The sequence below is a fragment of the Pithys albifrons genome, chromosome 8 (genome assembly GCF_047495875.1).
Source record: "Pithys albifrons albifrons isolate INPA30051 chromosome 8, PitAlb_v1, whole genome shotgun sequence".
NCBI lineage: Eukaryota > Metazoa > Chordata > Aves > Passeriformes > Thamnophilidae > Pithys > Pithys albifrons.
In genome coordinates this window covers 35,428,303-35,443,296 of record NC_092465.1, presented here as the reverse complement: position 1 = coordinate 35,443,296, position 14,994 = coordinate 35,428,303, and the positions used below count along the sequence as shown (strand labels likewise).

The 14,994-nt window shown below is 49.0% G+C and overlaps 1 protein-coding gene across 6 annotated transcripts in view; it reads right to left on the bottom strand.

Annotated features, from left to right (window-relative positions):
• The window catches only part of AGAP1 (ArfGAP with GTPase domain, ankyrin repeat and PH domain 1), a 320,698-nt gene that overhangs the window by 237,248 nt on the left and 68,456 nt on the right, over window positions 1-14,994 (bottom strand). The window lies entirely within an intron of this gene.

Here is a 14,994-nt window from a genome sequence, read left to right as displayed (position 1 = left end):
CTCCACAAAGCCCTCAAACCTCTGCCTCCTTCAGGGCCCTAAAATGCTGCCCCAAACTGGAGGCACACCCTGCCCAGGTGTTCCTCATTAGGGGGTTCCATTAGCCCTGCACGGTGTCCCAACCTGGGCACGGTGTCCCAACCTGGGGGCACCCTGAGCCCACCCTGTCCCACCTCAAACACCACAGACACACAGCACAAAGCATTTCAATCCCTGCTGGAATCACAGACCCACCAGTCCTGGCCACTGTGATGAAAAAGAAGAATAACAAAATTATCTAGGGAAGGGTTATATTATGGGGGTTTTAGATAAGGTTTTCTCTACTTAAAAAAGCCAGCAGGCACTCACAGGGGGCTCCCAAACAATTACTGAATGAAGACACCTCTGTCCAGATCACTCTCCATGTAGGCAAAGCCCAAGGGAGTGCAGTTAAGAAATCCAGTGTGGATCTTGTACTAAAAATTGTGCCCGTGAATTAAACACCTACTCAAGATCACATCTAACCCTGAGAACTGAAAACCTCTGATGCTCCAAGTGCTGCCCCTTCCAACACCTGCCTGGGGGCTCACAAGGTCTGATCTGCTGTTCCAATACCCCCAGTGTGCCCAGCACTGCAGCTGTCCTGGCTCCCAGAGCCTATCCCTCCATCCCTGCCAAGCATTCCCACCTGCTGTGCTCATTCCCACCACCCCCAAGGCTTGTGCTCCTGCCCCAGCAGCTCCCTGGGAGGATGCCCCGAGCATGGCAATGCGCAATAAATAAATACACCAGCTCTGGGCTTCCCTTGGACCTCTCAGGCCTCACCAGCTCCTGCTGCCCACCAGCCCAAACCACTCCCACTGCTCATGAAACAAGAGCAACGTGACTGGAAGTTACAACAGAAGGCAATGAGAGGAAACTACAAACCACACAAAAACACCAGTTCTGCCACCATGTTCCCAGGCATCCCACAGGATGCTGCAAGGAAAATGCCTCCAGGAGGATGGGAGACCTGGTCATCTGCAGCCCAAGAGCAGCTGATGCAACAAAGGACAGAGAGTTTTCACATGGAGAAAAAAAACTCTAATGGAAGTTGATTTCAGACAACTAAAAACTGCAGTGTCAGGCACTTCATCTTTTAAACTACACAAAAAAGTCACTACAATCCTTATTTTTTTTTAAATGGAGTTATGCTGAACTTCAAAAGGAACTGCTGGAAATCACAGTTTAAGAATTGGAAAGGTGACATCACCCAACTGAAATCTGGTGAATAAAACATGCAAGACAAAAATCAGATCAGGAATTACAAGACTGTCTGGATGAAGCAAAGAATAAGCAGGGTGCAGACCCTGGACCTGAAGCAGGTGAGCAGTGACTGCCCTCAGTGTCTCCCCAGCACACACACAGGGAGCACCAAGGCCTTTGAAGCATTTGCCAGTTTGACCTCATGAAGTGTGGCCACCCATCCCAGAACGTGCACACACCAACTGGCACGAGGGGCAAACAGGCACATCAAACATGCCATGGCACAGCAGTGAAGGTCTGACCACCCAGAAAATCCCACAGGAGTGAAGTGAGGCCCTGGAGCTGCTCAAAGCAGATCCTGCATGGAAAGAGCAGTGCCTGACCCTGAGCTGAGAACTCCACCCACAGAATGCCCACCTTGCCCCAAACACAGCACCAACAATAGAGCAGAAACACATCCATTCCCTCCAGGCTCCTGCAGCACAGCCAGTTTGCTCCTTGCAGCATTCCAGGGCTGTTGCCAGAGCTCTGGCTGTTTCCAGAAATGATTGATAACATGCTCAGGGAGAAAAGCTGCAAACAGCTCAAGACTCTGCTGAGAATTCGAACTTGGTGTTTAATTTTTCACACTTGCTGTCCCAAGAGCAGGGCTGGAACATTCTGGACACATCTGTACAGCTCCATGAGATGCCTGGGACGTCAAGGAGTGGAAAACCCTCACAGGGCTGGAAACCATGTGGACCTGAAAATCCAGGTGACCAGGAGCTCAGAGCCCTCAAAAGCTGTGCTGCCAACCCAACTGCATTTACACAAACAGACTCCACCTCACGTCCTGGCTGGGCCATCCCAGAGACACTCCTAAAGCCCCCAACAAAAGAGCAAAAGCCTCCCAACCACTCTGAGGCCCAGGGATTTAAGCACAAGTCATGCACTGGAAAAAACAAGCCAATAAAGTGAAAAAGTGGGAGTGCTCCCAGGCTGCTTATTCCAACACCCAGCTGATCTTATTGCTTGTGCAATCACATTTTCCTAGGTTTGGCCTGCTGGGTGCATATTCCACTAAACAAACATGAAGAAATAAAGGTGGTAAAATTCACTTTAAGTGATTTCATGAGTTGAAGTTAAACACAAATGCTTCCATAACTCACATGTTCCCATCTCAGAGAAAGAGAGCATAGCCTGGCTCTGAACTGCTACCACACAGCCCATCAGCCTAAACACAGCTATAAAATTATTAAATATCCACAGGAATGTGCCTGAAATCAAGACACTGCAACCAGACTTCATTCTGTATGTATTTATACATCGTATAAAATTATGTTCTAATATGTATGTAAATAAATCATATGTAAACCCCCAAAAATGCCACAACAAACTAAAAGGGAATTTGCTGAAAGAAGGGAATTGAAACCCCCCCAAAACCCCCTGAGGCTGGTTGAGAAGAGCTGACAAGATAAGCTGGACTGCAGCAGTGGGAACCCAAGTGGGGCATCTGGGAAGCCCTTGGAGGAGGTTCCTGGAGCTCCACCAGCACCCACAGCTTGTCAGCAAAGTGTTTATTAAAGCTCATCCTGTGAATAACTGAAAAGATACACAGACTTCCCTTTTTATGCACTTTAACAGGGGCAATATGAATTTTTCTGGGTTTGCTGTGGTTCCTGTTCAGTTTTCCCTGCAGGAATCCCTCCCAGCCTCCTCCCCAGGGCTGTCGGTGCTGCCGGCGCTGGGGACAAGGGACAGCACATGCCAAAAGCTCAGGCCAGCAGAGCTTTGACTGCAGTGTCACATTCCTGGGATGGCTCTGCAGGAAGGGAACTGGGAGGGGGTCCAGAAAGAAACGAGCCTTTGATTTGGTGTCTGAGCCGTGGGCCCTGCTGTGACAGGGCGAGCACTGCCCAGGGCTCTGCCCAGGGCTCTGCACAGCTCCCCGAGAGTGGCTGGGACACAGCCCTGTCCCTCGGGCAGGACAGCAGGAAGAGTCGAATCCCTCTGGTTTCATTCCCCAGCGGCAGCACTGGCAGCCCTGGGGGGCTGGTGAAGGAGGCTGGACACACACAGGGCTGGGAAAGCCAACAGGGAGTGAATGGGACACTCACACCAGGTCAGGAACCACCAAACACCTGCAGCACATCCTGAGTGTGTGGGGACAGGACAACCCCCTGGAGGCAAACCACAGTCCTGTGCTGTGCCAACACGGGCACACACCAGTGCAGACCAACAGCCCCAGCACCAAACTGGTGTGCCACAGCAGCACTGCCACACAGAACCAACGTGACTTGACCTGGATAGGGCACATCCCACTGGCCACACCTGACCCTCAGCCCGTGGGCCCCGACAGCACAGACTGCAGCCTGCACACTCAGAGCACACTCCATTTCTGCTTTATTTGGGGATGGAAAGGGATCTGTTATCAGTCAATTCCTCACATACTTTGCAAGGGCAGAGGTGAAGGCAAGCTGTGACAGGAACACACTCAATCTAAGGAAGAGCAGCTTCCCCCTCACACCTCTCCTTGGTTACTGCAGCAACCTCAACAGGCATGGCCTGTGATCCTGCCAAAGAAACTTCCAGGAGTGACTCCAGGAACGATTTCCTTCAGCATGCTCATCCCTTTCCCAGGTCACCTGAAGGAAGGGATGCCCAGGTGAAAGCCCACAATGTGCCCACACCCACGTGCAGGACCTGCAGGGATTCAATGCTGAAGTTGCAGTGATCCAGGGTGGAACAACTCCACCTGTGACTGGAAGTGCAGGACCCACAAGCACAAGGGAACCCTCAACACGATGGGAAAGGCACGTACTCACAGGAAGGAGTTCAGAGAGCATCTCAGCAGTTACCTGAGCAAAACTGTAATTAACACAGCAACCAAACCCCTCTTTGTTCTGGACTCTCATTCAAAATGCAGCTCTACATTCCCCTACCAAACTCATCCCAGAGAAGTCCTGCTTCCCACCTGGAGCCATCAGGACAGTGAGGAACAGTCCCCTGAGTTCTGCAGATGCTGCACTGGCTGTGTGAGGCAGGGACACCAGGACCACCTTCCTGCTGCCAACAGGGACGGACAGCCAAGTTACAGAACTGGGATGAAGTGGAAGGAAAGGGATACTCAGCAGAACTCCAGGCAAACAGCAGCAGCTCCTCATTCTTTTCAGAGCCTCCCATTTGATCCACGAGGGACTCCAGGCAAACAGCAGCTCCTCATTCCTTGCAGACCCTCACATTTGATCCACAAGAGAGTCCAGGCAAACAGCAGCTCCTCATTCCTTGCAGAGCCTCCCATTTGATCCACAAGGGAGTCCAGGCAAACAGCAGCTCCTCATTCCTTGCAGACCCTCCCATTTGATTCACGAGGGACTCAAAGGTCCCTCCAGGCAAGCAGGGCTGCTCTACTACATCCAAACCAGGACAGGTTCCAAAGGCATCAGAGGAGAACCACCCCATGGAAACCTGGGTAATAGCCACCCAAAAGAAAGGCTCTCTCCTTAAATAAAGGACAGTAAAAATACTGGTGCTACACTGTCTGAGACTCAGGTGGGAGAATCTGAAAACATAATGAGCAGTACTGGCATCCTGCTCATGTGCCCAGGAGGACCTGGATCAGGGATGCTCCCAGCCCAAGAAGCCTCTGTGCACATCTAGAAGAATCCACTGGAAAAATGATCACTCCTGGAAGGACAAACACAGCCCTGTCCTGTAATCCCCACTGCCCTTGAAGGGAAGATTACTTGGTTCTGCCAGTAAAGCTGTGAGACTGGGAAGGGCATCTGGGGTTATGAACTGGCCTTACACAGACTCAGAGAACCCATGGAGAGATCTCTTGATTTCAGCTCAACCACTGAACCGTAACTTGGCCATTGTGGCAGAAAGACACAGAACTGAGGGCAGGGAGACACAGCAGAGCCACCTGAGGGCAGAAACGGGACACCTGCCCCAGCCCCTGCTACCTGAGCCACTGCTACACTGAGTGACCTCCCCTGTCAGACTAAAAATATACAGTTTTATAGCACCATTATAAAACAGCAGCCACTGTGCTTTTATCTTACAGGCACGAATGAAAATAAAAAGATTTAGATTCCATGACTATATATACTATATAACCTATACATATACTCAATATATATAATTTTTTTTAAATTTGGGAATCTCTTGAAATGCTTTCCAGGTGTCCTTCCATGGTATCAGCTCCTGAGGGAAGGGGCAGTCACAGCAACAAGCCTTTAGGTGACTGTCTGATCAGCCTCTGCTTAGCACCAATTCTCCTCCCTGCTGCAGGTTAAAAATAGAGTCAGTTCAAAGGGCTGCAGGTCAACTGCATTAGCAGGTGATTCACTCCCAGATCGCAGTCCAAGGCACACCTGAGGCTCTGCAGGGCCTGCACAAACCCAGAGCAAGAGCCAAGGCAGGTGGAAATACTGAAAGGTAGCAATAACCTCAGGAATGTTTAAATCTGAACACAAAGCAAACCAACTCCATGATTTTGCTTTTCACTCCCCACCCTTTCTGTTCACAAGGGCAGGAGATAAGGAGGGGCAAGAGGGAAGGATTCCCACCAGTTCCCAGCGAGGCTGAACACACCTCCATGCCCACAGCACACACAGCAATAATGGAGCTGCTCCACATCCTCACACACAGGCACACACAGATCTCTAATCTGAGCTCAGCCTGCTCCTTTCAGAGCCCAATCGTGCTCAAACAACCTCACCCTGAATCACCCAGAAGTTCTGCAGGTACCTCCACTGAAAAACAGGGTTTTTTTCCAGAGAACTTCAGTCCCCTCCCAAAGGCCCCATCCCCACCTCCCCATCCACAGATGCCTCCTAATCTCAAATACCATCATCTGCCCTAAGCACTGACTGTTCAGCTCACTCAAAAATAGCTCAGAATTTTACAGACATAAGACACGCTCAAATATGTTTCAAAGAGATTAAAATCAGGTATAAAAATAACACATTTTGGCCAGAATTGCTCTGCTTCAGAGGCATTTCTGTGACACTCAGGTGACCCCAGAGAGACAGAGCACTGAGGAGCTGAAAGAGCCTCTTCACTCCCAGGGACTTCCAACCACTGCTTTCAAAACATCGTTTTCAGAAAGACTCCTTTGGTGTTGTCTTCCTCCTCTGACCCTTGGGAACAACCCTGCCATGCACAACTCCACAGGGAATTGAAAACTTCCCTATTTAACTCTTGAACAGCACAAGTTTGCCCAGCCCTGTGCCTGGAATTTGGGAACTTCATGGCCAACACCACAGAACCCACAATAACACCTTCTCCTGAGGGCAGAAACAACTTACTAAAACAAACTCCTCACTGACAAACTGAACAAGCAAAGATGTAAGAAGGGTCTGGGGAGGCCTTTCAATATTTAAAGGGGGCTTACAGAAAATGAGGGAGGAGCATTTTCTACATGGGCACATAGAGACAGGACAAGAGGGGATGGCTTTAAATATAAAAGAGGAGAGATTTCAATTGGATATCACAGGAAGTTGCTCCAAGTCCTGTCCAGCCTGGCCTTGGGCACTCCCAGGGATGGAGCAGCCACAGCTTCTCTGCCCAACCCGTGCCAGGGCCTGCCCACCCTGACAGGGATTGTGATTCTCAAAACAGAATCACTTTTCCATCCTGGAAAGCATTGGCAGTGAGATGTCCTGACCAGGAGCCACTGAAGATTGGAGGCAGCTCCAGAAACAGGCAGGACAACCTGCTGTCCCTTCCTGAGCACTGTCATTGGACAACAAGGCTTTGGTTCCTTCAGCTGATTAGTGACAACCACCACCTTCATCTTCAAGGAATGAAGAAGTGAGTCAGTGTACAAAATCACAGGAATGGCTGGAAAAAATTACTTAGATATATTTATTTTCTACCATGGCAATACTTGGGGCAACAAGGTTCTCTATAAAGGACTAGAAAGAAAACAAGAAATGTAAACTGAGTAGTAAACATTAAGATAGGAATTACAAGAGAGTACTTTTATGGAGACACAGGCCAGCCAAAGAGGAAGGGACAGGAGGATGCACACAGTGAGAGCCAGCAGGGATCTGCCACACTGCACCTTAAGGAAGAGCAGCCTGAGCAAGGAAACCAACACTACACAGCTGAGGGAAGGGACAGGACGATGCACACAGTGAGAGCCAGCAGGGATCTGCCACACTGCACCTTAAGGAAGAGCAGCCTGAGCAAGGAAACCAACACTACACAGCTGAGGATGTGGTAATAGAGATGATTATTCAACCCAAATCAGGCTACAAAAAATAAAATTAAAATTTCTCTCCAAGGCCTCAGCACAATCCTCTGAAACTGTGAGAAGCATTCACCGCCAATTTTAAGAGCTTTGGAAATTAATACTGCAGGAAAGTTAAACCTTGTATCCTCCACAAGCACAGAATCAGACTTTTCCCTGCAGGACACAGAGGTCAAGACAGCAAAGCTGTTGCCTTGCCAACATAAATATTTCTGTATCGCAGAACTGAGCAGCATCTGAATGAGGATGTTGCTGAAGGAACAGTTGGGTCAACAGCCCAGTTTCCCAGGCAGTTCAGCCCAACACAAACCCAGCAGCAGCCCTGGAAGAGCAGGAGATGCTTCAGGCATTGTGTCACTGCCAAGCTCATCCCAAGGAAGGCTCTGGGCCTGGGAGGAGGGAGAGCATCACCCTGCAAGGGCTCAGAGCAGCAGCATCACTGGGTCAGGGGCCACTGCTGCCTGCCCAGGGTTCTACCTAAAATACCAGTGCCACTCAGTGCTGAGCCACCAGTGCCACTCAGTGCTGAGCCACCAGTGCCACTGACTGGCTACTGAGAGGAAAAGCCACTCACTGATTTCAACACCCCGACAACACCTGCACCCACAGAAGCAGGAGAGGAACCCACGAGTGAGGCAGCTCCTCCTTACACATCCCTATAAAACAATCTCCTTACACAGCTGCCCCTAAAGGTTCAGCCCCACTCTGAGAAGAGCTCATGTTTAATACACTGGCACTGGTCTTTGCAGGGGAGTAAGATTAGAATAAAGTTATGGAATCTGCTTCTCAACCCCCACACATGTATATTTCTGTACACACCAAGGCCAACACAAGTAAAACAGTCCTTTTAGGAATTCAGATTCTCTATCAAACCAGCCAGACAAGCTGACAAAGACATGCAAACAAATACAGGGTGTTTATAAATAACTCCAAAGCAGCAGGAGCTGGCAGCAGTCAGCACAGTACTGAGCTCCCCTTCGTATCCAAAACATGAGCATCCAACACTTCCAAGGAGGAAAGCTCTGCTGTGAGGCTTCATTCACAAAATGAGAATTGTTAAGAAGAAGAACCCTTTGCTAACACTGTGACCTTCCCAAGGAACTCTGAATTTATTTCTTAGTAAGTGCCCCCAAGGCTGAAATGAACCTCCCCAAGCTCAGGACTTGAGACACGACATCAACTCATCTAAAAAGCAAAACTACTTGATGTAACCACATCTGACATGGCTGAATCCTTATATTTAATAGTTCTATCTATAAGCTGGTGAAATGATGGTACAAATAATGGGTCTCAGGTAACTTAGATGTAACATCCCTCAAAGCAGCGGAGATGCACTTGGGATACCACCCATGTGGAACATTTCCAGCCAGGAAATGCAGACATGGCCACCTCATAAATCCCAGGGATGGATCTGACATTCCAGCAGATCCTCCCAGGGCTGTGCTGTGACATCCCAGCACACAGAGCCATTGACTCTGGGTCATCACTTCACACAAGGCCCTTCTCAGCTTTGCCTGGGCAGCCCCAACAGAACCCAGGAAAACAAGTACAAAGCCCAAGGGTAAATGAACCCACTCCACAAATACCCCTCCCAACAACACCAGCTGGGGTTTCAGACTATGAACACTGCACAAACTGACCCTCATGACAAGCACAGTGCCCCAAGTGCCTCCCCCTGCCAGAGCCACTCCAGCTGTTCCTGCAGACCAACAGCTGCAGCACAGGTCCCTCTGCCTCCCTTCCCTCCTTATCCCCAAAGGAAACCAAAGAAGAACAATAAATAACAAGGCCCACCATTAATGTCTTCTGTGATTAGTAAAAGAAGAGATTAAAGGAAGCTACAGTGCACTGCTTGCTTCTTCTCATGCTGGCATCAGTCGCCTGCCTCGCTGTAAGGAAACATTTGGCATTATTTTGTCAATAAAGCACAAGTATTTGTCACACACTGTCATTATGTTCCAGCCTGAACCATCAAAATCATCAAACTCCCCATTTTCAACTTCCATCAAAATAATAGCTTTATGTTGGATGCTTTTCATGAACAAAATAGATGATAGTTCCACAGTTCAGCACACTGACATTTTTTCCCTCGCACATGAAAACAGCCATTCTGTGGGTTTTGGCAGGAAGGGCTGTCACTGTGTTTGCTGCAGTTGCCATGGGGAAATCCCAACACCACTTATCAAACCCAGCACCAGGATGGTCCCAGTCTGCATTGAAACCCTGCTGAGCCCCAGTGAACAGAACACGCAGCACTGAAACATTTGCCCTCTGCTTCCCAATCCCAACACCACTTATCAAACCCAGCACCAGGATGGTCCCAGTCTGCATTGAAACCCTGCTGAGCCCCAGTGAACAGAACACGCAGCACTGAAACATTTGCCCTCTGCTTCCCAATCCCAACACCACTTATCAAACCCAGCACCAGGATGGTCCCAGTCTGCATTGAAACCCTGCTGAGCCCCAGTGAACAGAACACGCAGCACTGAAACATTTGCCCTCTGCTTCCCAATCCCAACACCACTTACCAAACCCAGCACGACGACAGTCCCAGCCTTCACTGATCCCCTGCTCAGCCCCACTGAACAGAACACACAGCACTGAAACATTTGCCCTCTGCTTCCCAATCCCAACACCACTTATCAAACCCAGCACCACGACAGTCTCAGCCTGCACTGATCCCCTGCTCAGTCCCAGTGAACAGAACACGCAGCACTGAAACATTTGCCCTCTGCTTTCCAAGTACTGGCTCTCAGGTGGTGGCTGTGCCAAGGCAAACCCCGGCACACGCCACACCAGCCGTGCTGTCCCACCCCTCAGCTGGCTCCGCAGAGCTGCCCTGGGGCAATCCGTGCTCCCCTCCTGGTGCCCACCAGACCTGCAGCACCACAGCCAGCTCTGCCCTGCAGCCAAGAGCCAACTGCCCCTTCAAACACACCCACGTGTTCCTCCTCAGCACTGACCCACAGATACAGGACCTGCCAACGAGCACTTGGAAAAAGTGCTGTGTCAAAGGCAGGGACAGCAAGTTCTGGCTCTGTAACTACTAGAAAGAGTTAGAGTTCAGCATCTGGTGCCAGGGATTTTATCTTCTACGGCAAACTGACCACCACATCCAGGAAAGAAATGCATTAAAGTCACACAGCAACTATGAGCAACTTAAAGCAAAAACTCATCTGCCACACCACACAGAGACTCCACCTCTGAGAAACCAGATGCTGCTCCATCATTAACTCCAGGCTCACCAGGATTAGGAAACAGTTCCAGAGGAATTCTATCCTTCTTAGAATCACAGAATCATTAAGACTGGAAAATACCTCCGAGATCACCCTGTGCCCAATGCCCACCTTGTCCCCAGCCCAGAGCACCGAGTGCCACAGCCAGTCCTGCCTTGGGCACCTCCAGGGCTTGGGGTGACCCAAGGGCAGGACCTGCCACTTTGCTGCTTGTCACACTGAGCCACCTCCAATTCAAGGCAAGGAATTGGGAGGAAAGAAAAAGGAATATCATGTTCTGAATGTTTCTTCTCCTTGTGCAAATTGTGCTCTGGTCATCTGCACGAGCTTCATTAGATAAACACATCATTACCTGGAGTGGTAAACCCGGCAACAGGCACATCTCTGGTGAAACAAGAGCAAACTAATTCAATTTACAGAGTTGGGTTTGAGAGGCAATGAAGAATGCCTGCACAACACTCGACAGGAGTATCCAGTGACACATCCCACAAAGTTACCCATTTCTGCCATCAGGCATTTAACTGTCAGTTCCATAGAAACGTTACAATCCTACATTTCTTTTCAATTTTCAGAGACAAACAAAGGCCATGGCTGCTGGCAGCTGGCACACACTTCAATATTGTGCAAACATTAATCCATCTCATTCTCTAATTCAGCCAGTGACCTTAATACCAGTGCAGATCTTAATCATCTGGCTCTATGAGTGCAGCTGGCATTCATTTTCCCTGACACAAGACCTACCCAATAAATAACAGTAAAAATCCCTCTTAGACAATGCCTGAAAATGCTTAACCCCAACTGCAATTTATTTATCTGCTAGGTTTTATTTTCATAATAACCTCTGGACAACACTCACAAGAGCTGCAAGGGTAAAGAGTCCTAGAAGGTTTTTAGTCCATGATAAAAGGGACTCTCCAATGTTGAAAAATACTCTACTGATTCTTCTCATGCCAACACAGCACCACAAACCTGCAGCTCCCACACAGGGACGCCCACAGGAGCAATTCCAATACATTTGCATCTTCCTGCTCCAATTCCATGTGCTCCAAGTCCTTGCCCACTGATCCATGTGAGTGCCCAGCAAGCCCCCTGGGCTGCCCTGGGAGTGCAGGAGCTCAGCAAAGCCAGGGCAGAGGGGAGATGACACAGAACTAACAGGAATTATCCCAAGGGAAGCTCTGCAAGGAAAGGCTGAGGCCTCCAGCAGAGCTCACTCCCCAGCCTGGCCCTGCTTCCCACGGCTCTGAGCTGCAGAGTCTGAGATAAGAGCTTAAAACTAACTCTGCTAAAACCTCAGGGGAACAAACCTCAAAAGAGCAGTTTATCATATTATAATGATACTCTTTTTGATAGCCAGCAATTTTGATACCCAAATCTGCTTAGTATAACCTAAAGAGGGGTTATTCAAATAAACTTGTCTCAAAACAAAAGCAGCAAGTGAGACCCACTGAAAAAGAAACTATTTCAACACCCCCTCAGCCCCAGAGCCATCCTCCTCCTCCTCCTCTTGTTCCAGAGCACCAAGAGTTCCTCTCCTCGAGAAAGAATCACAAGGACTTTGAGGAGAAAACAGCTCAGATGAGGAACAACATTTCCCTTGACGAGTTCTGCTACATAGTTTAAGGCAAAAATAACTTCTCTGACATGAAGTTTATGGAAATTTCTCTTTCTGCCTTTGGGGATAGTGGTGGATATAGAAAAACTTTCTTCCTTCAAACAAATGAACTCCCTGCTTCCTCTTGCAAAGCTTTTGGGAACTGGTGCTTGCATGGGACTCAAGGCAACGATGCCACAGCAAATGGGTTTGCAGGTAGAAAAGGAAAAGGCCTGATGACCACAGGTGGTTTTTACTGACAGTATGAAGAAAATTACCCCCCAATCAACCTTTACCCACTTCACAGTCCAAGTCAAATTCAGGAACATCAAAAACAGGTAGATTTAAAAATTCTTACTTATCTGCTTTAAAACTCTGTACTTTCAGTTTGTTCAAAAGTATTTTACAGCCTGTGGTAGATCTTTCTTTTCAAGAAATATCATACAAGCAGACACTGCTATATCTGGCTGACTATTTCAAGCTGAAAGTGCCAAAAAAATACATTTTTTAAACTTCTACTTCCTCTGCAGACCTTGGTCAGGTTTTACATGGAAACCACAAAGCCAAATAACTCATGCACAGAACCAAATACACAGAAAACCAAAAGCACAAGGGAAACAAAACAAGTTCAGAACCACACACTGGTTTGGGTTGGAAGAAAGCTTAAAACTCACCTCACTGCACTCCTGTCCCTCGGGCAGGGACACCTCCCACCAGCCCAGGTTGCTCCAAGCCCTGTCCAGCCTGGCCTGGGACACTCCCAGGGATGGGGCAGCCAGAGCTGCTCTGCCCAACCTGTGCCAGGGCCTGCCCGCCCTCAGGGGGCACTTCAAGTAATAAATCTTTTTGCACCGTGAAACTGTTCAACACATTCAAATTAAGGTTCCACCTGCGTGTCTGTGATTATCTAATTAAACTTTCTTCTTAAGAACTAACAGGGGAAACTAAAGACAAATTAGTTTAAGCTTAGCTTTGTGAAGGCCACCAGTGAGCCACAGCTGGAACTGTGCACAGGCCTTTTCTAAGCTGCAATTCTCTGGAAAAAGGAGAGGGAAGCAGAGCAGCCAGAGCTGATAACCCATAACCTGAGTCTGCAGCTCTGCCACCAACCTGCAGCCACCCTGCTGGGCCCAGGAGGCTTTTCTGAACACCAGCCTCAAAGCTGACTGGCACCAGGAAAATTTGGTGCTGCCACACACAGAAAGAACCTCTCCAGACCTCCTTATGCCCTGAACCAGCAGGCACTGATGAACTGCACTCTCCTCCCAGGCTGAGAGGGCTGGGGGATCCTGTGAGAGCCCCTTCCCCTTGTGCTCCTGCAGGAGAGGAGCAGGCTGAGTGCCCTGGCACAGCACAGGCACACAGAGCCCTCTGAAGTCATTCTCTGTTGTGGTTACCTTGAACTTTAACCAAGGTCAGACCACAATTTCCGTCAAGATTATTATAAGCCCACATGAATGCCTCTACATCAATAAAACCTTCCAGTTCTCACTTACTAGGGCTGAGTATTTGGCTCTGCTCCTTGTGCCTCAGACTGTGGGCACACTCCACTCTCAGGAGCTCTGAATCCATCGGGGCCAGCTGCTGCTTCCCCAGCCAACCACCCGGGCTCCGCTCCACACCATCCTCTGCCTACCTGTGCCTTGAGGAAAGCTTAATCTTTCTAATTGAGAATTGTATTTTTAGAAAAGCAGCGACTTACAGATCATTTGCCACCTGATAAGCACTTGGTGCTCAAAGGCGACTGTAATTGCCGGTTAAATGTTTCCCCACAGATGCCTGTTACAGATTTGAAAGTAGAGCTACAAGAAGGCACCGTCTCTCAGAGAAGCTCCACAACCAGCATTTCTGGTTTAACACGTCCCAGTCAGCCATACCTCGATCCTTCCACATCCTTACAGAACGCAGCTCACCAGCTCTTCACTTCAAGCCCACAGGAAGGTTATTTTCAAGTTTTTCTTGTATCTGAGGGATTCACAAACCCAAGAATTCCCTATTTGATTCCCACCTCGCACTAGCAATGCCTTGGCTAGTTAAAGATTAGCACACAGCTATATAAAATAATTAATACAATAATTCAAAGAGTGCAGCTTCCTAATTTGTGCTTTTACAAAAACACTAAATTCAGTTTTAGCTCTTTTGTTACAATAAAATTTTAGGATTTGTAAGACGTTTACACCTGTATTCACCTGCTTCTCCAACAGGTGTATTTCTGACCAACATAACCCATCTCTTGGATTACAGAAGCCTTTCCCAAAGGAGAAGGTCCCAGTGCTGCACTGGGCCACCCAGTGACCCATATACTGCAGCACTGGAGTGCAGCTCCTGCTCCACAACGAAGCGAGCGACACTTGCCTCACTCGGCTGTCCTGAAGCGCACAATCCTTCACCCACAGAGCGAGTTTTGGTCCAGGAGGCTCACACAGCCTGACCTGCCCTCAGCAGAGCTGCCACGGGGATCAAAACACGCTGTGCCCACACAGCCACAGAAACCAAGGAAGGTTTGGGTTGGAAAGGACCTTAAAGCTCATCCCATTCCATACCATGGCCAGGGACACCTTCCACTAGCCCAGGCTGCTCCAAGCCCTGTCCAACCTGGCCATAGACACTTCCCAGGGATGGAGCAGCCACAGCTTCTCTGCCCAACCTGTGCCACCCTCACATACTCCAGTGCAGCATCTCCCTTCCTCTCCTGGCACTCC